Source organism: Hemiscyllium ocellatum, chromosome 30 (assembly GCF_020745735.1).
Source record: "Hemiscyllium ocellatum isolate sHemOce1 chromosome 30, sHemOce1.pat.X.cur, whole genome shotgun sequence".
NCBI classification, from domain to species: domain Eukaryota; kingdom Metazoa; phylum Chordata; class Chondrichthyes; order Orectolobiformes; family Hemiscylliidae; genus Hemiscyllium; species Hemiscyllium ocellatum.
The window spans coordinates 38,061,985-38,088,329 of record NC_083430.1 but is presented as its reverse complement, the minus strand read 5'-3'; the positions used below and the strand labels follow the sequence as shown (position 1 = coordinate 38,088,329).

Genomic DNA, 26,345 nt, shown 5'->3' with positions numbered 1-26,345 from the left:
CAGGGGGCTCACACTACTCCAGGGGGCTCACACTGCTCCGGGGGGCTCACACTGCTCCAGGGGGCTCACAAAGCTCCAGGGGGCTCACACTACTCCAGGGGGCTCACACTACTCCAGGGGGCTCACACTGCTCCAGGGGGCTCACACTGCTCTGGGGGCCTCACACTGCTGCAGGGGTTCACACTTCTCCAGCGGGCTCACACTGTTCCGGGGGGCTCACACTGCACCGGGGGCTCACACTGCTCCGGGGGGCTCACACTGCTCCAGGGGGGCTCACACTACTCCAGGGGGCTCACACTGCTCCGGGGGCTCACACTTCCCAGGGCCTCACACTGCTCCAGGGGTTCACACTTCTCCAGGGGGCTCACACTGTTCTGGGGGCTCACACTGTTCCGGGGGGCTCACACTGCTCCAGGGGCTCACACTGCTCCGGGGGGCTCACACTGCTCCGGGGAGCTCACACTGCTCCGGGGGGCTCACACTGCTCCGGGGGGCTCACACTGCTCTGGGGGCTCAAACTGCTCCGGGGGCTCAAACTGCCCCAGGGGGCTCACAGTGCTCCGGGGAGCTCACACTGCCCCAGGGGGCTCACACTGCTCCGGGAAGCTCACACTGCTCCGGGGGCTCCCACTGCTCCGGGGGGCTCACACTGCTCCGGGGGGCTCAAACTGCTCCGGGGGCTCAAACTGCTCCAGAGGGCTCACACTGCTCCGGGGGCTCAAACTGCTCCAGGGGCTCACACTGCTCCGGGGGGCTCACACTGCTCCGGGGGGCTCACACTGCTCCAGGGGGCACACACTGCTCCGGGGGGCTCACACTGCTCCGGGGGGCTCACACTGCTCCGGGGGGCTCACACTGCTCCAGGGGCTCACACTACTCCGGGGGGCTCACACTGCTCCAGGGGCTCACACTGATCCATGGGCTCACACTGCTCCGCGGGGCTCACACTGCTCCAGGGGCTCACACTGCTCCGGGGGGCTCACACTGCTCCAGGGGCTCACACTGCTCCGCGGGGCTCACACTGCACCAGGGGGCTCAGACTAATCCGGGGGGCTCACACTGCTCCAGGGGCTCACACTGCTCCGGGGGGCTCACACTGCTCCAGGGGGCTCACACTGCTCCGGGGGGCTCACACTGCTCCAGGGGGCTCACACTGCTCCGGGGGGCTCACACTGCTCCAGGGGCTCACACTGCTCCGGGGGGCTCACACTGCTCCAGGGGCTCACACTGCTCCGGGGGGCTCACACTGCCCCAGGGGGCTCAGACTAATCCGGGGGGCTCACACTGCTCCAGGGGCTCACACTGCTCCGGGGGGCTCACACTGCTCCAGGGGGCTCACACTGTTCCGGGGGCTCACACTGCTCCAGGGGTTCACACTTTTCCAGGGGGCTCACACTGTTCCGGGGGGCTCACACTGCCCCACGGGGCTCACACTGCTCCGGGGGGCGCACACTGCTCCAGGGGCACACACTGCTCCGGGGGCCTCACACTGCTCCAGGGGCTCACACTGCCCCAGGGGGCTCACACTGCTCCGGGGGCTCACACTGCCCCAGGGGCTCACACTGCCCCAGGGGCTCATAGTGCTCCGGGGGGCTCACACTGCTCCGGGGGGCTCTCACTGCTCCGGGGGGCTCACACTGCTCCGGGGAGCTCTCACTGCTCCATGGGCTCACACTGCTCAGGGGGACTCACACTGTTCCAGGGGCTCACACTGCTCCGGGGGGCTCACACTGCTCCGGGGGGCTCACACTGCTCCGGGGGGCTCACGCTGTTCCAGGGGCTCACACTGCTCCGGGGGGCTCACACTGCTCCGGGGGGCTCACACTGTTCCAGGGGCTCACACTGCTCCGGGGGGCTCACACTGCTCCGGGGGGCTCACACTGTTCCAGGGGCTCACACTGCTCCGGGGGGCTCACACTGCTCCAGGGGGCTCATACCGATCCGGGAACTCACACTACCCCACGGGCTCACACTGTTCCAGGGACTCACACGGTTCCAGTGGCACACACTGCTCCAGGGGGCTCACACTGCCCCAGGGGCTCATACTGCTCCGGGGGGCTCACACTGCCCTGGGGGCTCAAACTGCTCCAGGGGCTCAAACTGCTCCAGGGGCTCACCCTGCTCCAGGGGCTCACACTGCTCCGGGGGGCTCACACTGCTCCGGGGGGCTCACACTGCCCCAGGGGCTCATACTGCTCTGGGGGGCACACGCTGCTCCGGGGACTCACACTGCTCCAGGGGCTCACACTGCTCCAGGGGCTCACACTGCCCCAGGGGCTCATACTGCTCCAGGGGCTCACACTGCTCCGGGCGGCTCCACTGCTCCAGGGGGCTCACACTGCTCCGGGCGGCTCACACTGTTCCAGGGGGCTCACACCGCTCCAGGGGCTCACACTGCTCCGGGGGGCTCACACTGCTCCGGGGGGCTCACACTGCCCCAGGGGCTCACACTGCTCCAGGGGCTCCCACTGCTCCAGGGGGCTCACACTGCCCCAGGGGCTCATACTGCTCCAGGGGCTCACACTGCTCCAGGGGGCTCACACTGCTCCGGGCGGCTCACACTGTTCCAGGGGGCTCACACTGCTCCAGGGGCTCACACTGCTCCGGGAGGCTCACACTGCTCCGGGGGGCTCACACTGCCCCAGGGGCTCACACTGTTCCGGGGGTCTCACACTGCCCCAGGGGCTCACACTGCTCCGGGGGGCTCACACTGCCCCAGGGGCTCACACTGCTCCGGGGGTCTCACGCTGCTCCGGGGGGCTCACACTGCTCCAGGGGGCTCACACTGCTCCGGGGGGCTCACACTGCTCCAGGGGCTCACACTGTTCCAGGGGCTCACACTGCTCCAGGGGCTCACACTGCTCCGGGGGGCTCACACTGTTCCAGGGGCTCACACTGTTCCAGGGGCTCACACTGCTCCAGGGGCTCACACTGCTCCGGGGGCTCACACTGTTCCGGGGGCTCACACTGTTCCGGGGGCTCACACTGCTCCGGGGGGCTCACACTGCTCCGGGGGCTCACACTGCTCCGGGGGGCTCACACTGCTCCAGGGCCTCACACCGATCCGGGAACTCACACTTCCCCACAGGCTCACTCTGTTCTGGGGGCTCACACTGCCCCGGCGTCTCACACTGCTCCGGGGGGCTCACACGGTTTCAGGGGCTCACACTGCTCCGGGGGGCTCACACTGCTCCGGGCCTCACACTGCTCCAGGGGGGCTCACACTGCTCCAGCGGGCTCACACTGCTCCAGCGGGCTCACACTGCTCCAGGGGCTCACACTGCTCCAGGGGCCTCACACTGCTCCGGGGGGCTCACACTGCTCCGGGGGGCTCACACTGCTCCGGGGGGCTCACACGGTTCCAGGGGCTCACACTGCTCCGGGGGGCTCACTCTGCTCCGGGCCTCACACTGCTCCAGGGGGGCTCACACTGCTCCAGCGGGCTCACACTGCTCCAGGGGCTCACACTGCTCCGGGGGCTCACACTGCTCCAGGGGGCTCACACTGCTCCGGGGGGCTCACACTGCTCCGGGTGCTCACATGGTTCCAGGGGCTCACACTGCTCCGGGGGGCTCACACGGTTCCAGGGGCTCACACTGCTCCGGGGGGCTCACTCTGCTCCGGGCCTCACACTGCTCCAGGGGGCCTCACACTGCTCCAGGGGGGCTCACACTGCTCCAGGGGGCTCACACTGCTCCGGGGGCTCACACCGCTCCGGGGGCTCACACTGCCCCAGGGGGCTCACACTGCTCCGGGGGCTCACACTGCTCCGGGGGACTCACACTGTTCCAGTGGGCTCACACTGTTCCAGGGGGCTCACACTGCTCCAGGGGGCTCACACTGCTCCAGGGGCTCACGCTGCTCTGGAGCTCGCTGTCCATGCTCTCTTCTAGGGCTCGCTGTCCATACCTTCCCCCAATCTTTGATCTCCTGACTAATCAAGAATCTATCTTTCTCAGCCTTAAATATTCACAAGGACTCTGCCCTCACAGTTTGTTATGGCAAGCAATTTCAAAGACCCACAACCCTGAAAGAGAGGAAATCCTCTCTTATGTCAATTTTAAATTGGTAGCCCTTAATTCTGAGACTATGGCCTCTACTCCTGGAGTCTCCCATGAAAGGTGACATCCTCTCAGAATTTACTATGTTAAGCTTCTTAAGTATCCAATGTGTTGCAATGAGATCATCTCGCGATCTTCTAAACTCCGATGAATAGAGACTCAAACTGTTTAACCTATACTCACAAGCCAATCATTCCATTCTGGGGATCTTCTTAGTGAATCTTCTCAGAGCTGCCTCTGATGAAATTACATATTTTCTGAAATAAGGGGACATGAACTATACACTGTACTCCAGATGTGATCTCAGCAGCACCTTGTACAGGTGCATTAAGATTTCCCTACTCTTCTACTTCACCTCCCTTGAAATCAGGGCCAACATTCCATTTGCCTTCCTGATTACCCGCTGCACCTGCTAGTTTTGAGTTTCATACACCCAGAGTCCCTTCATGTTGCAGCTTCCTGCAGCTTTTCTCCATATAAATAATACAGTTCTCTTGTTTCCCTTTTCCATAATGAACAACTTCACATTTTTCCACATGATACTCCATTTGCCAGTTTTTGCCCACTCACTTTTGCCCACTTACAGTTAACAGATCTCTGTGAGCTGCTTGTATCCCTCTCATAACTTGCCTTTCCAATGACTTTTATGTCATTTGCAAGCTTAGCTGTATATCTTTGCTTCCTTTCCCTATAACATTAATATACATTGTAAATAGTTGCAGTTCCAGCATTGATCCCTGTGGAACCCCACAGGTTACAGGTCACCAACCTGAAAAAGAACCCCTTATCCCCACTTGCTGTATTATGTCCATTAGCCAATTCTCTGTCCACACCAATATACTACCTCCAACACCAAAGGCTCTTATATTACAACTTGGGGCGGCACAGTGGCTCAGTGGTTAACACTGCTGCCTCACAGCACCAGGGATCGGGTTTGATTCCTGCTTCGGGCAACTGTCTGCGTGGAGTTTGCACATTCTCCCCGTGTCTGTTAGGGTTTCCTCCTGGTGCTCCAGTTTCCTCCCACAATCCAAAGATGTGCAGCTTAGATGAATTGGCCATGCTAAATTGCCTGTAGTGTTCAGGGATGTGTAGGTTAGGTGTATTAGTTCTGGGTAAATGTAGAGTAATAGAGGAATGGGTCTGGGTGAGTTACTCTGCGGAGGGTCGGTGTGGACATGTTGGCCTGTTTCCACACTGTAAGGGACTCTATTTAAAACTGAACTTTTTGTGAAGAACATTATTGAATGGAGGTCCAAGTACAACACATTTACAGGTTCCCCTCTATCCACTTCAGTTCAGACTGCCTCAAAAAACTCTAATACGTTAGTGAGGCATGATTTCCCTTTGCATATCCTGGACTGTCACTGTTTCACCACCACTGGCTGCACCTTCAGCTGCCTTAGTCCCACAATGGAATTCAGTCCCTGAACCTCTCTGTCACATGCATCATTTCGGGCTAAAGTCTCTAAAAAAACGGTGCTGAATTTTTCAATACACTTGATTCCTTTGATACTCGACATTTTGAGTTTGATAGTGATTGTCAGTGGAACAGCAGGTGCTGGATTTTCAACTTGTCCATGAGAGCAAGGTGAGGTGCAAACATGTATCAACAATTGTAGACTTGGATGGATCACTGGTTTCTGCGAGAGAGGTGCACAATACTCCTCTCAGAGGCAGTGTCTGTTAATGCCACAAGGGACTCATTTGAAAAGCGTGGAGCAGCTTAGGGTTGTCTGCCCATACCTTTATGCACCCTGCTGCCCCATTCCACCAGCCTAGTTATAGCTGCTGTTAGCCTTTTTGAAGTGCCCTTCTGCCATGATGTGACCACTCTACCCTGACCCTAGTGCCACCAACTGCAGGTCGAATTTGCTTCTGAGCCAATGGGGCTTCGCCTTGAAAAATCACTTGAGATCACTATTGCTGACATAGCACAAGGTTGGGAATTTGTAATGATCAGGTTCATGACCCTGATTGAAAATGCAGCCCCTGGTGTGTGATGACAAGTCTGCCACAAAATAGTTTTTAAAATCTTCTGCAAGGATTTATTTTCAACAATGTTAGGAAAAATAGATTTTCATTTCTATTAGATCTGACTGTGCCATGCACTGAGTTGCTTCTGAGGTAACTAGGGAATGCATTTAGGTCATAATGAAATGACGTGGAATTACATTGTACTGTACTTACAGCATAGAATCAGACCACTTGGCTCAATCAGTCAATACTAGTGCTTATGCTCTACATGTACATCCTCCCACTCAGTTTCTCTTCCCCAACTGCGACATCCTTCTGTTCCACTGTCCCTTGTGGACTTATCTGTTTCCCTATATATGTACCTATGTCTGTCACTTTAACCAAACCATGTTGGAGTGAGTTTCGGATTCTCACCAATCTGAGAATGGGTGCTGAATCACCTTGTTGTTCTTCAACATGGGTTAAAGGCAATTAGCAAAATAACCAGAAGGAAGATGAGTCATTTTCCCATGATCTGGAATGTGCCTCAAAGGTTTGGAGAGAGAACAATGCGGAAACTATTGTACTGCTATTGCCAAAGGTACATAGGTACTTTGAACCTCATTCTAGCCTGTGAAGGTCTATAAGTATATAAGCGAGACAAACATAGGTTCACTTTTAACCATATCTTGCCAGGAACCTGATATAATAGTCACAGTTCAAACAATTTTAGGTACTAAAACCAGAAAATACTGGAAATAATCAGCAGCTCAGGCAATACCTGTAGAGAGCAAATGTTTCAGAATGTTGCCCTTTCCTCAGAATTCAAGTATGTCACAAAATATGCATTTCTATGTCTCTCTGTCCCTGTTTCATTCTATTTTCCTGAAAGGAGCATCACATCAGTGACAATTTTATTTGCTTCTCCATTAACCCAGCTACTGCTAGACAGGAGAATTCAATACAAATCCTCTCCCTTCTGAATTGAATTGAATTTATTGTCGCGTGTACCGAGGCACAGTGCGAGCAAAAACAGGCAGATCACAGAGTTAAGTAGCATAGATAAGTAAATAATAGGTAAACAGCGGCAAAAACCAAAACAGGCGAATGTTAAGAGTTTGTGAGTCCATTCAGTATTCTAACAATAGTAGGGTAGAAACTGTCTCAAAATCAGCTGGTGCGTGTGTTCAGGCTTCTATACTTTCTCCTGGATGGAAGAGGTTGTAGAAAAACATTGCTCGGATGGGATGGATCTATGAGAGTTCTTTACTGGTAATATTGTTGTCCGTGCCTTTGGACAGTCAATTCTGCAATTTGACTCTGGCTTCCGAATGAGAAAGATGTGGGATCAAGCCCCATTCCCCACTAAAGCGTGCATGATTTAGACTATGTAGTATTGTGTTAGTGTTATACTGACACCTCTCAGGTCAGATGTTAAAATGAGGCCCAGTTAGCTCACTCAGGCATTAACGTACCTGGGACACTCAATGAGGAGTGTATAGGGTTCTCCTTGTCCACTGGCTACTATTCCTCCCCAGTTTATACCAGCAATAAATAATTGATTACTAATTAAAATTAATTATATATCAATTTAATTGTATCCCTTCAGCAATTCGATTAATTTATCATTATATAATTAATGTTGCTATTTATTTTCTATTGATTTTATTGAAACAATTTCCCATTTATTAATTATCTATTAAGTTATTAACTCATAATGGAAACAGTTGGTTATTTATACCATTTGTCAGAGTTTGCTGTTTAAATAGTTAGCTGCAGGGCTTGTCAGTGCAACAACAGTGAGATTGGTTCAAAATAATTCATCAATTGAGATATTCTGAGAGAATATGATGTGCTATTGAATGGCCAACCAACTACAGCAGGCACCGTCACTGCTAAATTTTTCATAACCGACATGTTAGAGGTCACCAATGACCAGAGACACATATGGGCCAGCCATGTTCACTTTATATGTTTATATACATCTACAAGAGCAGACCAGGTGCTGGGTCAGAAGAAACTTGTAGGATTTCACAAGAAGCTGTGAGATAATGATCAGATCATCCTTTTTTTGAGGTGTTGGCTGTGGGATAAATATTGGACTGAATTACAGGTGAGAACCATCCAGCTCCTCTTCAACATAGTCGTGTGGGATTTTTAATGTCTATCTGAGAGGGCAGACAGCCATTGTTGAATATCTCATGCAACATCCAACAGTGTAGCAAAACCTCATCATGGTGTATGGTGCATGGGTGTGTCAGCAAGAATAATGAGCTCAAATTCATGGAATCAGATTTTACCTCATGTTTGCCTGACTCAGCGATAAGATTGCTACCCATTCGGCTCAAGCTGGTTTATTCCTCACAATTTTTGTGGGCAGTACGGTGGCACAGTGGTTAGCACTGCTGCCTCACAGCGCCAGAGACCCGAGTTCAGTTCCTACCTCAGGCGACTGACTGTGTGGAGTTTGCACATTCTCCCCGTGTCTGCGTGGGTTTCCTCCCACAGTCCAAAATGTGCAGGTTAGGTGAATTGGCCACGCTAAATTGCCTGTAGTGTTAGGTGAAGGGGTAAATATAGGGGAATGGGTCTAGGGGGGTTGCGCGTCGGTGTGGACATGTTGGGCCGAAGGGCCTGTTTCCCCACTGTAAGTAATCTAATCTAAAACTTTCATTCTTTCCTCCGATTTGAATTTGCACTTTTGTATCCGGCTAGGAATCATTAATGTCCCTGCTGTTGATTGTGATAAGGAGCACTGTCCACCCGTGTTTTCTGTCCAGCTATCCTTTCAAGATGTAACGTACAGAACTATATCATCCAACTGGTTGTGCATTATTGTAAATACACCGTCAATGTGGAGGGAAATCCAGGCTGGGCAGGAAATCACAAAATCACAGAAGTAGACTGTGCAGAAGAAAGCTGTTCAATCTATTGTGCCTACACAGGCTTGTTAAATGAGCATCATTATCGAGTTCTGGTCTTTTGCTTTATCTCCAATGCCCTTGTACATTTTTTTTCCAAATAATCATCAATGCCCTGTTGAATACCATCTTAAAATGTGACAGATCTCCAAATGCCTATGTCAATAATAGCAACTTGCAGTTATGTTTAGCATAAGAAACTACCCCAAGAAGCTACAAAGGAGCATGTTCTGATTATCTTTGACAGCAAGTCACATAAGAAAACTGATGCCCCAAATTTCACTGAAAGAGGTCATTATTGAAAATGTCCTAAAAGAGGTGGTGTGGACAGAGATGGAGAGATTTAGTGAGGCGATACCAGGGTCATGATCAATGCCACCCTCCGGCACAAGCTGAAAAGTCATTGGGAAGCCAACAGAAGACAACATCGGCTGCCCTCAGACATTTAACAGGAACTGCAACTTCCGCCCTAAACAAGGAGTACTCCCCTCAACCAGCCCAGACAGGGAAACTGCCAGAATAGCCACATGATAGGAGCCTTTCCTCTTCACTGGTTAAATCCCTGGGGTATGCAAGCCACCTGTTGCTGTCACTTGTACAACTGCAGTAACAGCAGACGTATGTAGGCCACCTACTAGACTTAACAACCAATCCCCCACCCAACCATCTTCCAACCTATCATAAGGGAAGTGTAAAATCCAACCTCTGATCCTAAAGCATCACCACTGAAGCCATAGTCACCAATAGTGAAGCAATAACAAGTGGGAATGTGGAAGAGCCTTTGCCCATTGATCTCAGTGCAAGAAGAAAACCTGCCTGAGGATATCCATTGTATGAGCTACACTGTACAGAACAAGCTTTGTACTGAAAAGCTCGGTCTACAAGTCAACACACTGAGTATGGACTAAGCTCTTTTCCTGGAATAGGCTATGCCTCTTAATGTATTTCTGAAATTAGAGAAGGTATTTTTCTGATCAGTAATACCATTAACTTTCCATTATATTTGGGAGAAAAACAAGATAATACAGCTGGAAATTACTGAAGCAAGGTCGCTGTTTCATGATCTTAATCCAGCTGGTTGATAGGAGTACAGAGTGACATGGACAATTTGTACTCCCACAAAAGGCCAGGTTACATTTCTTCATAACCTGATGCATTCTACATGTCCAGAGACCTTTGTGAAGTGGAGATAGGGTTCTAGGAGCTGGCATTGTCTTGGAGAGAGAGCTCTCAGAAGAATTCTGTGTAAAGTAATTCCATTGCTAATCTACATGAAACTTACGGATCAATACAGATGAAACAGGGCAGTGTTGTGTTCCTGGATAGCAGCAACTCTTAATGTGTCATTCTCCTTGTTTCAATACACCAATCTCCTTGTTTCTTGAGGGAACAGTCTTACAGTCAGAAAATAGCAGAATTTATTTAAATTGCCCATAATGATATGTTTGTCCTTTTCTCTTTCTGACACTTTGATTCTGCACAAGTGGTTTAGTTGCTTGTTTTGCTTGCTCATATGAGACTTGGGACACATTAAACATCCTATTGGGTGTCTGGTCACTGTTTTCCATCTCTACTGGAAATGTTGCCACATCTACATTTGTAATGTAAAAGCAGCAGCTAAAATCATTTAAAGAAAAAGAGAGACTGTAATGGACTAAACTAACTCAGAAATTCATGTTCAAAACCAGGCTATTTGAAGTGTTCCAATAAAACATTGGGCTGAATCTTAGATATTTTTATGTTCAAGTAATGTTGAATATTTTGGCGGCCCAGAGCGTTCTTTAACTGCATTTTACCAAACTCACCACATTATATACTTGTCTCCACCTCTCTGAGAGTCTGTTCAAATCTCTGCCATTGTCTATGGGGCGAATGGGATCAAAGGTTATGGAGAGAAAGCAGGATTGGGCTATTGAGTAGGACAATCAGCAATGATCGTGATGAATGGCAGAGCAGGCTTGAAGGGCCGAATGGCCTCTTCCTGTTCATATTTTCTATGTTTCTACCTTTGTCTGCCTGACTATGTCTCTCTGTCCATCTACTGCAAACCAATACCCAGTGTGTGGTATGTAATTGTTATATTGCCACATAAAGCAATATGTGATTTATTCCTATTGGCAATGCCCAGTCACATTACAACAATTAATTGAGTGTGCGATGGCTCAGTAATTTAACCCACTATCCTAAATGAGATAAAATATCAGAGAGAGCAGCAAGTCTCAGTTTCAATGGATTGACTTAGGACCATACAGTCAGCATCAATTGTGCTCTAGTTGGCTTCAGTGGCTCACCTGTGGATGAAGGAATACTAGTCAAAGTACCTTCACATACTTTTTGGACAAGTGTCATTGTTTAAAATAGGAACAAATGGTGCTGGAGAAGCTCAATAAGTTTTTGAAGTATCTGTGGAGGAAGAAACAGAATTAACATTTCAAATTCAATATGTCACTTGGCTAAGATTATGATCAGTCTTGTCCCCTGCCCCCAACATTGCCCACCCGATAATTAAATAGCTTGTTGATACTCACCCTCAATATTCATGGCGGTAGAATTGCCATTGGTGCACAATACTAAGGGTTCATCACGAATCAGCTCAGCACTGTCCTCATGACCTGTCCCACCTGCCAATCCTCCTTCCCACCTATCTGCTCCACCCTCCCCTCTGACCTATCACCTCCATCCCCACCCCCATTCACCTATTGTACTCTTTGCTACCTTCCCCACCCTCCTCTCTGACATATCACCTCCATCCCAACACCCATATCCCTATTGTACTCTTTGCTACCTTCCCCACCCTCCTCTCTGACCCATTTATCTCTCCACCCTGGAGGCTACCTGCCTCTATTCCTGATGAAGGGGTTCTGCCCAAAACGTTGATTTTCCTGCTCCTCAGATGCTGCCTGACCTGTTGTGCTTTTCCAGCACCACTCTAATCTAAACTCGAACATGAATCAACCCAGTCAGGAGATGCCAAGTGAATTGTCAATAAGACCTTGTTATGGACATTTCCTTTTCAAATTGCCTCTTAAGCTATGTGTGGCTGTAGTTGCTCCTCTGGCAGGATGACACATACAGGTTGTCAGTAAGACTGGCTTTGTGCCCAGAACAGGTTCTAGCAGGAGATCCAAGCGAATCACCTTACAGTTTCCTTAGCAATGGAAATGGAAGCTGAGAAAAACATTTTCCATTCGTGTCAATAACAAAAATTCACTCTCCTATGTAACTTGGGATGTTAGTCACTGAGTCACTTTTCACAGGAAGTCAATGATTCACTTGTTCAGGGCAAGGCAGCATTCAGTTATATCCTCAGGTTTCGTGGGTTTCTATCAGGTAATTCAGGTAACACTCAGGGTATTGGGAATCTGAGGAGGCGTCATAAAAGTTTGAATGCGACTGCAAGTGTCACTCGATGTTTGTATTCTCTACATCTGCTGCCGAGAGCAGCTATATCTCAATTTCTCCTATTTTACAATATGCATTGACTACTGCCAAAACCAAGGTAGTTGCTGAACAAGTGCTGATGCACTAAATACAAATGTATTTAAAGGAGAACTAGCAGGAGGGATGGCCAATTATATATGGACTTGAGTACTGAATAGTATGCGGTACTTGGATCAGATACTTTAAGGTACATAACACTGTAAGAAATATTGATTGGGACATGTTGTGAAATTGGCCAAATACTGAGATAGACACCTGCAGTTAAAACTGTGACTGAGTCCTATTCTTTCAGCCTGGATTTGACATTGGTGATGAGGATAAAAACACGGATATTTAAGAAGACACCATGGCATGTGCTGAGCTTGATATATCCTGCATCTTGGGAAGTTAGCCATTTGATTAATTGGGCAATTCCAACATCATCCACAAGAAATAGAAAGCATGGCTGACAGTCTTGATTTGGTTTTGAATGTAGCAATCGTGGTGCTGAAAGCAATGCAAGTGCTTCAGAGAGGGAGATGTTTAGAATATTGCCTGACACGGGAGAAAAGTCTGATCATGAACACGCAGTGAAAAGAACAGTGTTTGGTGATGCCAAATGTCATACTCCTTTGGCATGTTTTACAACAAATGAGACAGAATGAGGCAGAAACATTAGCCCAATTTGTGATTCTTTTGAGGCAAGGGTCAGTTGGATGCTGTTACATTGTGACAGATCTGAATATCCTGATAATGGGTCAGGTGGTCCAACATTGCAGGTCGGATAAGAAGTGATGTAAGCTGCTGCAGTAACGTTGGATGACAATTTGAAAATAGCAGCTACATTGGAAGCAGTGGATAGACAATTCCACAGCATGGAACTTGGTTCCACCTCTTCCATGAGCATGACAAATGCTTAGGTCAACCAAGTGGCAGAAGTAAATCCAGGTCGATGCAAATATGACCAATAGAAGTCTGAGAGAGAGTGAGTTTCAGACGTGGCAATGTGGGCACTTAGGAAGTGATAGCTGCTGTCCTTTCAAGGGAAAGGTATGAAGAAAATGTGGAGGCAAAGAGCACTTTTGCCATGAGGTACCTTAAACAAAGCTAATCAGATATCAGAAGACTGGCAAACTATATGAAGGAGAGAGAAATAAAAGTAACACATCACTAGGATTGAGTTGAAGGAGACGCAAAGAGTGAGGACATAAATAAAATCATGGACAAATATTTCCAGTCAAAAGAAGCAACCATGAGAAAGTGCCAGTGGTTGCTGGCAGTGTTGAAATGAATGTCATTGTAAATCCAGACAGAGCTGTATCATATTGATATGTCACTATGAAAGGAACTGAAGACAAAAAGAATCTAGTGCATCTGTTGGAAATGTGTCAAACACTCAATCTATCTACATAGTTAAAATCCCACTTCAAACTGTTAGATGACTCTCTGTAGATGTGAGAACTGGAGATTGGAATATCGAGGTAGAGTTTGTAGCAATTGAAGACAATTGCCCATTCTAAGTAGAGAAATTGTCTGAGCTTTGGGGTAGTATACACTGGACTATGTGAACTCCTATGCGAAGCTTAGAGATAAGGTTGGAGCAGAGTTTCAAGAATTATCACGTTAAAATGAGAGCTAGACAATTCAAGAGTGATGATAGGAGGCACCTCGTCATACAAAGAATTTGGAAACATGAAACTCTCTCTTGAGTTGTTAAGGCTGGGGATCAATTGAAGATTTCAAAACTGAAATCAATATGTTTTTGTCAGGCAAGGATATTGAAGATTGCAGAACCAAGGTGGGCAGAGGGAGGTAAGATGCTGATCAGCCATGACCTAATTGAATGCAAAACAGGTTCAAAGGGCTGAATGGCCTCAGCTTGCTCATACATTCCTTCCTTGTGATTTAATTACAGATGTAACTTGATTTGTATTGGTTTTAGGACTTTTGACTATTAGTTGATGGCTGTCTCCTATTTCTATTCATCAGACAAAGAGACAACTGCTTTCAAGTCATCTTTAATTAGTCCAAATGCTAGCCCAGTCTTTTTCCTTCCGTTTCGAGTTCCATATTTGATGGCTGAACAGCCATCTCAAGATCTCAAACTAACCTTGCCCTTCACTTACAAACTGCAGATTCAATACATTGAATTCCAGTCTGACTGTTTCCTAAATGATTTCTGTTACTTTGCCTCTGCCTCTCTACCTAATTCACAAGTTTGTGGCCTTTAAAACTCAAGTTGGTGTAAGGAAGAATTTCCGGTTATTAGAAATACTTCTTAAAATTTCAGTCACAGGGTGTGGGCGTCCCTGACTGGGCCAGGATTTATTGCCCATCCCCAATTGCCCTTGAGAAAGCGGTGGTGAGCTTTCTTCGATTTGCCATAGGCCCAGAATGCTGATAGATGGGGAATTCCAGGATCCTGGCCCAGTGATACTGAAGAAACAGTGATATATTTCCAAGTCAGGATGGTGAGTGGCTTAGAGGGGAACGAGAAGGTGGTAGCATTCACATGTGTCTGTTGCCCTTGTCCTTCAAGATGGTAATGGGGTTTTAGAAGGTGCTGTATGCACTTGGCACTTCCTTGTTTGAGCCTTCTCCTCCTGTCATTGTTTAATTTTGAGTAACTGAAATTTATTTCTTCATACAGTTCCAGAGCTCTCTAAGGTTAAGCTACTTTTTCAGATACTTTGCTGTATTTGAGCCTGACACGTTCCACCTTAAGCATCCTTCTTCTGCACTATACGTTCTGAAGCTTTTCAAATAGATGCTCACCAACATTACTGCTTCCCATCCATACTGCGTCTCTGTATTTAGTGACCCCCAAACCTCCATCAGGATTTAAAGATATACCAGGACAGGAAGATGAATTTCCCAACACACTTGCTTGGATTGGCTCTGGAGACTCCTAGATGAGAAAGCTGATAAAATGGTAACTCACAGAATCCCAATAGTGTGGAAACAGGCCATTCAGCCCTACAAGTCCACACAGACCCTCTGAAGGGTAATCCACCTAGACCCATTCCCCTACTATTCCACATTTTACCCCTAACCTACGCATCCCTGAACACTACGGGCAATTTTAGCAAAGCCAATTCACCGTAACCTGCACGTCTTTGGATTGTTGGACGAAATCTACACAGACATGGGGGGAATGCGCAAACTCCAAACAGATCATTGCCTGAGATTGGAAATGAACCCAGGTTCCTGATACTGTGAGGCAGCAATGCTAACCACTGAGCCACTGTGCTGTGATGGATGGCATCTATCCACCACAACAGGATATTATAAGAGGCTCCCTGCTGACTGATCCACCATCAACCATGGCAGTGCATTCCAGACTCCTACCACTCTCTAGGTAAACAACTTGCCCCTCGCATCTCCTTTGAACTTTCCCCCCTCACCTCAAACGCGCGCTCTTAGTATTAGATTATGCCATTTTTAAACATTTTTGACACTGCATGTGTGCATCACTGACAAGATCAATATTTGTTTCTCATCCCTGGTTAGCGATTGTAGCCTGCCTCTCTGAGTTACTGGCCCTGCAGCCTCAGCAACATTGCTGACAGAAGAGACCATTGCTAAGGAAAGGTACCCTTGAAGGGTAGGTGAGAATGTTTACAATGTGCTGGGGCTAGAGAGGTTCCATAGTGCAGGGAAATGATGTCTCTTGTGACATTGGAGCTTCCGAGGCAGCTATACTACTAGAGATCTCTCTGGTTGAGCAGCATTAAAAGAGGGACACCAGTCATTGAGATGTACAGCATGGAAACAAATCCTTCAGTCCAACTCATCCATGCTGACCAGATATCCTAAATTAATTTAGTCCCATTTGCCAGCACTTGTTCCATATCATTCTCAACTCTTCCCAATCATATACCCGTCCAGATGTCTTTTAAGTGTTGCAATCATTCCTGTTTTAAGTCACTGATGAGCCACTTTGGTGTATCTGGAGCTCTCCCCACTTAGCAGGGAGCAGAAATTTGGAAGTTGATAAAATACTGTCGGAGACCCAACGTGGCCAATAATGGGCCAGTTAATTGATCATGAATATGCAAGGAATGGAGGAATATTGACCAAAGGCAGACTGAAAAGTTTAATTTGGCATCTTGTCTGGCCAACATAATGGACCAAAGGACCTGTTCTTGTGCTGTTTAGTTCTATGGTCTATGGTCCCATTCTTAATTGGCCACTCCAGGTACAATCCCCTATGTGGACCTGCATGTGGTCCCGGCAGGTGGACTCATGACATGACTGTTAAATTCCAGTCAAAAAAAGCAATTGCCCATAATTTAGAAAGGACCATAGCATCAGAGACACAAATGGTTATGTGTAGTATCAGGGCTTTTATATGGAGACTGATCCTATGAGGTGCCAGAAGAAGGAAAATTCTTATTTCTGTCATGTGTCTCATGAATCTGGGATGTCCCAGAGCTCTCTCAAACTTGTGAAACATATTTTTTGATGTGGTTACTGTTGTAATGTAGAAAATGCAGCTGTCAGTTTGCATATAGCAACTTCCTACAAACAGTAATGTGATAATGACTGGATAATCTGACTAGTGATATTGGTTGCAAGATAAGAATTAGTCAAGGCATCAGAAAAAACGTCACTGCATTTTTTCGAATGGTGACATATAGAACCTTTGACATCCAACTGAGTGGGCGGAGCATTGGTTAAACATCTGATCCCAAAAACAAGATAGCAGCTCCAAACTGTGCAATAATCCCTCATTACTGAACTGGGCGTGTTAGCCTGGATTATATAATCAAATCTTTGGAATGAGAGTTGATGGTTGGGATTGGGACTGGGTTGGTGGAAGGCAGGTGGCCTTTGGGGGATTGGTGAGATGCTAGCCACAGCACATGCTTCCCTAAGATTAGGGGTAAGCAGGAAGATAGCAGGGAGTGTGTTCCTTTACACAGAGCATGTACTTCAGTCACATGCAGTATGGGTTGATGACCCAGGTCTTACAGTTAAATTGTGCACCAATTCTGCATAGGTGAACTAGTCCTAGATACAAAACAGGTTTTGGAACTTGGTGTCAGATTTTGATGAAGTATAACCATAATGTTTGCACATATTTATTGACAAGCATCTGCAGAGGCTGCTCAGAAATGCAAGACAGACACAACACTAGATATCAGCAATATGTTAAACTGCACGGTAGTGTCAGTTTGGCTCAGTAGGTAGTCCTCGCCCCTCAGTTAGAAGATTGGTGGTTCAAGCCTCACTCAAGGAGTTACAGAGAATCTATAGTTTAAAAAAAAGGCCATTGGCACATTTTGTGTGGTAGAGTCTCCTCTTGAGTCCCTCATTATTCCCTACTCTTCTGCTTAAATATATTAATTCTCTTTTTTCAGCCATTCCATGTAGCTGTGAGTTCTACATTCTTACCGCTCTGTGTTAATAAAGTTGCTTCTAAATTCTTTATTTGATCTGTTAGTGACAATCATTTACATTCCCTTGTGCTGGACTCACAAAAGACCATAAGACATAGGAGTCAAAGTAAGGCCATTTGGCCCATCGAGTCTACTCCGCCGTTTAATCATGGCTGATGGGCATTTCAATGCCACTTACCCTCACTCTCCGCATAGCCCTTAATCCTTGTGAGATCAAGAACTTATCAATTTCTGCCTTGAAGACATTTAACATGATTTCTGCACATCTGCTCTGTTTGAATCTCTTTTTAATTTTAAGAGCACTGTTATAGAAACATAAACCCATAAAATATAGGAAAAGATGTAGGCCCTTTGCTCCTTCAAGCCCACTCTGCTGGTCAATAAAATGGTTTCAGTCTGGATCTTCTACTTCAGTACCACATTCCTGCCTTGTTCCTGTATTGTCTTGATTTCCTTAGCATCCAAATGCTTATCAATTTCTATCCTGAATATATTCAATAGCATAACATCCACCATGTTGTATAAAGTAATGGTTCTGAAGGAGTTAAAATTCATGTTACATTGAACTCACTCAATCTGCTAATGTTACATGTAGAAATAGTTGAGTTCTGCACATGTACCCAAAGGATGTATCCTGTACAATTACTGAGAGTCCTTAGTAACTATGCCCAGCCAGTTAATGCAAACTAAAACTATTACTACCATGCATTAAACCACCTTGTTATACAAATCAGTGCCACTTCTGTTTAGACCTACCAGTGATTTATCTTCTACCACTGATAAATTGATAGGTCCTAGTCTCAGTATAGAGAAAAGAACATTGTTGGCAGAGCTAATCAAACCAGAATGCCATGCTGGTGACACAATGTTCTCTTGAATACAGAATCCTAAAGATTCACAATCCAGACTGAAGAACTTTCTCCCATCTCAGTGGTGAATGACTTAATCATTATACTGAGACTGTGACTCCAAGTTCTGGTCAGACAAAACCACTTCTGAATTTTATATGTTTCAATTAGACCATTTGTCGTTCTTCTAAACGTTAGAGAATATAAGCCAAGTCTATTCAACTCCACTTCATGGGAAATTCCCCATGTCCTAAGAATCCAGAATAGTGAATATCTGTTGTACTCCTTCTTCAGTAAAGGAGACCAAAAGCTGCACTGCAGGTGTGATCTCACCATGACCCTGCATAATTGCAGTAAGACATTTTTTAATCTTAAACTCCGATCCATGTGCAATAAAGGCTAACATATCATTTGTTTTCCTAATTGCTTACTGCACCTGCATGTTAGCTTACTGTGAATTGTTTACAAGGTCACCCATCTTTTACTGAATGCCAATATTTCCCAGTCTCTCACCCTTTAATAGACATTCTGCTTTTTCTGTTTCTTCCCAAAGTGGATAACTGCACATTTCTCCACATTATATTCCATTCACTAGGTTTTTGCCCAGTCACTTAACCTTTCCAAACCCCTGTGCAACCTCTTTACATTCTGCTTGTGGCTTACTTTTCCACCCAACTTTGTATCATCACTAAACTTGAATACATTAGCCTTGGTCTCCTCATTGAAGTCATTGATATAGATTGTAAATAAAGAGCCCCAATAGCTGATCCTTGTGATACCCCACTAATAATGACCTTCCAACCAAAATATTACCAGTTTATTCCGAGTATTACCTGTTTTTGGTCCATAACCCAATTCTCAAAACATGTTAATATATTACTGTCAATTTCATGAGTTCTAATTTTGTTTCTGAACTTTTGTGGGTACTTTATCAAGTACTTCCCAAAAATTCAAGTATATCCGCAGATTCCTCCTTAATAACTTGCTCAAAAATCTCCCTGATTTGTCACATACCTTATTTTTAATCCATCCTGTTTCTACTAAGTCATATTATAGTATTCTAAGTACTTTTTTTATTGTGATACTAATAATGGATTTTGGCATTTTCTCTCCTAACGGTGCTGGCCTATAGTTCCCCATTTTTCCTTCCTTGCTTTCTTGAAGGACAGAAATATATTTGCTATCTACTAATTCATAGGGGGCCATTCTAATATCTAGTTTCAATTCTGGAAAGTCAAAATTATACACTGACTCTGCAACTACTGCATTGGAAACCCTCGGGCATAGGTCATTGGGTTGAGTCTGAGAACTATCTTTAACACTATTCCTTTATTCATGATAATTTTATATTCCTAATTCTAACTAGACATTCATTACAGAATGATGTTTGCACCTTCTAGTCTGAATACAGATACAGAATATTTGTTTATTGAGATTTGTTTAATGCTACTACCATTTCTTTTTTTCTCATTATTAGTTCATTGCTTCTAGGGACCCACTATTGCTTTCACCTGTTTACATACGGTCAGCAGCTTTAAAAGTCTATTTTTATGCCTCTTGCTTGCTTATTCTCATACCCTACGTATGTTTTTAAATCAATTTCTTGATCAAATTTTCTTTGGAAATTTCTAAAAAACCCCAATCCTTAAGTTTACTAGTACTTTTTTTGCTCAAATGGTTGAATCTAATACTATCTTTTCTTGTTAGCGATATCAGGACCACGTAATCTTGGGACTTCTACTCTCCCCAACCTAAGGCTCTTGTGGTGCAGTGAAAGCATCTCCATGTCTGAACCAGGAGCATGGGTTCAAGCCCCACCTGCTCCAGAGGTGTGGAATAACATCTCTGAACAAGTTGACTAGAAAATATCTCCTATGCTCCCTGACATAAATAACTTCCATTAACATAACACTCTGGAGTCCTCTTACCTCACTTCCCAACAGTGACATCTTCCTGTCCCTGACCACTAACCAGAACTGTACTATTTCCTAACCTAAGGGCAAAACAGCCTCCTGGATTAATGTGTCCAAATAATCCCCCCTCCCCCTCCCCTCTAATACACCATTAGTGTGCTCTTGGATTGCAGCTCAAAATTTCCATGCTGAGGTTCCTCAAGAGTACAGATGCTTACAGCAAAAGTGGTTGTCTGGGATCATAGTGTTCCCACAAACACCAATGTTCTGTAGTTACTGCATACCCCCTTACCCATCTCATCTTGTTTTCTCATTTGCTTAATTAATGTTTATATATTTAATCAACTTGGCTTTTGGTTTTGTCTTTGAACTAATTACTTGGTTTAGTTTGTCATGATTGAAGTAAATACTTAACCTGTAACTTATCCCTGATCCTGTTTTTTGTGATGTGATGTAACATTGCAATCTTCCCCCACGCCACAACTGAGAGAAATTGCCTCTCTTTGCTATATTTCACACTCAGCTTCACTGTCTTCTACTTTTCCACTCTTAGTCTTGTCTTTTCCATCCGTCTACTCTCAGCATCTTTGTGAGAAAATACTTGGTGACAATGTGCAACTGGCAAGATCTATCACCTTCTAATTCCAGTATGGGCTTAATTAGTAACTGGGATACTGGACTGGAGACCATAGCTAAGTTTTTACTCACAGCGGTGTTATTGGAAGAGAAATCTGCCTCTGGTGGGAACTGATTAAAATATAGTCAGTTCTGCTATAACACATAGAGTCATAGAGATGTACAGCATGGAAACAGACCCTTCAGTCCAACCCATCCATGCCAACTAGATATCCCAACCCAATCCAGTCCCACCTGCCACACCCGGCCCATATCCCTCCAAACCCTTCCTATTCATACACCCATCCAAATACCTTTCAAATGTTACAATTGTACCAACCTCAACCACTTCCTCCAGCAGTACATTTCATACATGCACCACTCTCTGCGTGAAAACGTTGCCACATAGGTCCCTTTTATATCTTTCCCCTCTCATCCTAAACCTATGCCCTCTAGTTCTGGACTCCCCCACGCCAGGGAAAAAACTTTGTCTAATTATCCTGTCCATGCCCCTCATGATTTTGCAAACCTCTATAAAGTCACCCCTCAGTCTCCGACGCTCCAAGGAAAATAGCCCCAGCCTGTTCAGCCTCTCCCTTCAGCTCAAATCCTCCAACCCTGGCAACATCCTTGTAAATCTTTTCTGAACACTTTCAAGTTTCACAACATCTTTCCAATAGGAAGGAGAGCAGAATTGCATGCAATATTCCAACAGTGGCCTAACCAATGTCCTGTACAGCTGCAACATTACCTCCCAACTCCTGTACTCAATACTCTGACCAATAAAAGGAAGCATACTTAATGCTTTCTTCAATATCCTATCTACCTGCGACTCTACTTTCAAGGAGCTATGAACCTGCACTCCAAAGTCTCTTTGTTCAGCAACACACTCTAGGACCTCAACATTAAGTGTATAAGTCCTGCTAAGATTTGCTTTCCCAAAATGCTGCACCTTGCATTTATCTGAATAAAACTCCATCTGCCACTTCTCGGCCCATTGGCCCATCTGGTCCAGATCCTGTTGTAATCTGAGGTAACTTCTTTGCTGTCCACTACACCTCCAATTTTAATGTCATCTGCAAACTGACTAACTGTACCTCTCATGCTTGCATGCAAATCATTTATGTAAATGACAAAAAGTAGAGGACCCAGCACCGATCCTTGTGGCACTCCACTGGTCACAGGCCTCCAGTCTGAAAAATAACCCTCCACCACCCCCCTCCGTCTTCTACCTTTGAGCCAGTTCTGTATCCAAATGGCTAGTTCTCCCTGTATTCCATGAGATCTAACCTTGCTAATCAGTCTCCCATGGGGAACCTTGTCGAACACCTTACTGAAGTCCATATAGATCACATCTACGGCTCTGCCCTCATCAATCCCCTTTGTTACTTCTTCAAAAAACTCAATCAAGTTTGTGAGACATGATTTCCTATGCACAAAGCCATGTTGACTATCCCTAATCAGTCCTTGCCTTTTCAAATACATGTATATTCTGTCCATCAGGATTCCCTCCAACAACTTGCCCACCACCAGTGTCAGGCTCACTGGTCTAAATGGCTTGTCTTTACTATCCTTCTTAAAGAGTGGCACCATATTAGCCAACCTCCAGTCTTCTGGCACCTCACCTGTGACTATCGATGATACAAATATCTCAGTAAGAGGCCCAGCAATCACTTCTCTAGCTTCCCACAAAGTTCTAAGGTACACCTGATCAGGAGCTGGGGATTTATTCACCTTCATGTGTTTCAAATGTTTCTTTCACATGGATTGGCTTTAACACGATTGAAGAACTTAGACCATTATTTGTACAACGTGAACTTTCCTTACCGTATTCGCTATAATATGATTCTGTCCCCATTAGTTTAAATGGTGTGGCTATTGTGTGATTTTTCTTATAACATAAAATTACATGAGAATCGAACTATTACTTTATATCAGAACTGGCTTTACAGATTTTCCTTTGCATGGGAGGTCCTTACATGATATGGAGACAGGAATCCTGTCTCCATAGAGCAGATGGGGGTAGGAAATGCTGCTGGGTCAAATGAAGTGTGGAATTCATTTCGACACCCCAAGAGGCAGCCATAACTGAGGTTGCTGATAGCCCTGAGGGAAAGATCTGCAGTTTGTGCTAAAGTAGCAGATAGAAGTGAGATGTCACAAGGGCTGGAAACTTGTCATCTGGATAAAGCACTGAGGGTAGACATTTCGATTATATCAACTGGGTCTAATGAAAGGCCATGATGGATGGGAGGGAGGTTTTCCTCCCAGAAGGAGTTAGAAGCAACAGGAGGAGCTCACTATTCAGCATTATCTCCCTCTGCCTGCTCCTCACTTTTTACTTCTGCTCCTCTCATAATGTACTGTCTTCTTCCAGGACCTAACTGTCCCCAGGGTTCCTTTTTGGGGTCTATGTTATAGAGAGTCTTCAGACCACCACAATCACCGAGACCCTTGAAGGAGGGTACTGGAGCCCAGCACCTTGAATGGTCCAGGGATTGGAATTGCATCTTCAGAAGGCCTATGGCCTGCTCGATGGCTGTCCTGCTGAGCAAGTGGCATTCATTGTATCCCCACTGTCCCTCTGTTAGAGGCTCCACTCAAGGCGTCAGCAGCCATGTCTTCAGGAGATGTGCCATCCCTTAAAATCCATCTACACTTTCAGAGTTGAAATGAAAATCTGAAGCTACCTGGAATAGAAGAGGATGAAGAAGTCATGGCAGCTGCCAGAAATCGAGGGCAAACATGGTGGAATCTGTTGTTGTGGTTGCACCTCCATCAGATAGATAGAGGAGCTGGCACACCTTGTTGGTGGCAGCCTACTGGGGTGGATTGATGGCCAATGAGTGCAATCGATGAATGCCCTGCACCTGGGAACATCCAGCAATGGAGGTAGAACCCATTGTTTCTGTGCCTTCAAGGGCTCATCTGTTGTGAACTGAATGTACTATCATGCCCTTAAATGTCATCAGTGAGATACCAAGTAATATTTTGCAAGATCTGCAATTAGTTCTTGGAAGGAGCCACAAGCAAAGAAGGTCAAACACACAATGTCTTTGATAATTATTAGCAGCATGTGGTGACAATTGCAGTGAGGTGTGAGCTCACAGGTCACAGTAATGTTTGAGATTTGCAATGTTCCGTTGCTCTGGGTGTGTGTCTCCAGGTAGCTCTGTGTTTGATGGTTATAAACATCACCTCTACTGCCTTCCAGTCCTTTTTTTCTTTCCCGCGCCCTCCTCTCTGTGAAGGACATTTCCCCCCTTGCCACTGGGCCCAAAATCTGCCAGTTTTTAAAATTCTCTCATGGGATGTGGATGTCACTGGCTGGGTCAGCACTTATTGCCTCTCTGTCCTTGAGAAGGTGGCGGTGAGCTGCCATCTTAAATTGCCATGATGTGGAGGTGCCAGTGTTGGACTGGTGTGGACCAAGTTAAAAATCATACAACACCAGGTTATAATCCAACAGGTTTGTTTGGAAGTACTAGCTTTCAGTGCATTGCTCCTTCATCAGGTAGCTTTGGAGCAGGATCATAAGACACAGAATTTATAGCAAAAGATCAAAGTGTCATGCAACTGAAATGATATATTCTACAAACCTAGATTATTGTTAACTCTTTCATTTTTTTAGAATAGGAACTGCCCTTGAACTGCTACAGTCCACAAGCTGTAGATTGACCCACAATGCCCTTAGAGAGTGAATTCCAAGGTTTTGACCCAAGAGCACTGAAGGAAAGTGATATATTTCCAAGCCAAGATGGTGAGTGGATAAGAGCGAAACTTGGTGTTCCCATGTATATGCTGCTATTGTCTTTCTACATGGAAGTGCTTGTGGGTTTGGAAGGTGCTGCCTAAGGAATTAAGGCTGTCAATGTCAGTTGCAGCCTCCCTTTCAGACAATGACAACCCTAATGTGATTGGCATCTCTCCTGCCTCCATGATGCCAGGGATAGTAATGATCTCATTTGATGCCAGAGCAGTGTACTCACTCTCTCTGCCACATGCACATTTCTAAGGACTGCCCATTATGTCGAGAAACCGACAGGTTCTGAAAGCTACACATGTTTTTAAATATCCCACATACCAACTTTGACAAAGTCCTAACAAGCTTTCTAACTAGTTTAGCTGGCTGAAACTGGAAGGAGAGCAGAATCACTCCTTACCTTGCTCAGGTAATCATTGTTGGGTTGGGATCACAGTCTTGAAACTCACGTGTCATCCATCATCAGAATTTCCACTGCCCCCGCCTCTGGTGGACGGGGGTGAGCCTAAGGATTCAACCCAACCTGCTGGCCTCAGTGTCTTTGCTTCTAGGAGGGATAATCAACCAGCATTTCCGTGTGTGTGTGTGTGTGTGTGTGTGTGTGTGTGTGTGTGTGTGTGTGTGTGTGTGTGTGTGTGTGCGTGCGCCTGCGTAAGACAGCCTCGTGGAGAGGAACCCTCTGTGAAACTTGATGACACTTAGCCAAAATATCACATAATTCTGCCCTATGTCTTTGCAGGTCTCTTTAGTTATTAGATTACTTACAGTGTGGAAACAGGCCCTTCGGCCCAACAAGTCCACACCGACCCGCCGAAGCGAAACCCACCCATATCCTACATCTACCCCTTACCTAACACTACGGGCAATTTACCTGACCCGCACATCTTTGGACTGTGGGAGGAAACCGGAGCACCCGGAGGAAACCCACACAGACACGGGGAGAACATGCAAACTCCACACAGTCAGTCGCCTGAGTCGGGAACTGAACCCGGGTCTCAGGCGCTGTGAGATAGCAGTGCTAACCACAGTGCCACCGTGCCGCCACTATTGTTATGTTTTTATTTCTGCATTGTGTGCGTAGATGAATGTGTGACTGTATGTGTGTCGTCTGTATGCGTATCAGTGTATGGATCTGCTGATACTCATTAGCTAGACTGGCACATGAATAATGGTCACTGAGTTGAGATACTGAAGCTAGCAAGGGGGAAACACACCAGGAAAGAATCAACCATTTGATCAGGGTGAATATGAGGTGGCAAAAGAAAATCAACAATGTGTCACAAAGCTAGTCCCTTTTCCTCTAAAAGCTGTTCCTTGGCTCAAGGCGACTCTGTCCTTCATTTTCTTCAGTGGGGTAATAAACGAGGACAGGCTCCGATCAGTCTAAAGTTTAAATTTAGGAAAGAATACAAAATAGTGGATGCTGGAAATCTGAAATAAAAAGAA

At 46.0% G+C, this 26,345-nt stretch overlaps 1 protein-coding gene across 1 annotated transcript in view; it reads left to right on the top strand.

Annotated features, from left to right (window-relative positions):
• The window catches only part of LOC132829811 (protein lin-28 homolog A-like), a 134,707-nt gene that overhangs the window by 39,383 nt on the left and 68,979 nt on the right, over nucleotides 1-26,345 (top strand). The window lies entirely within an intron of this gene.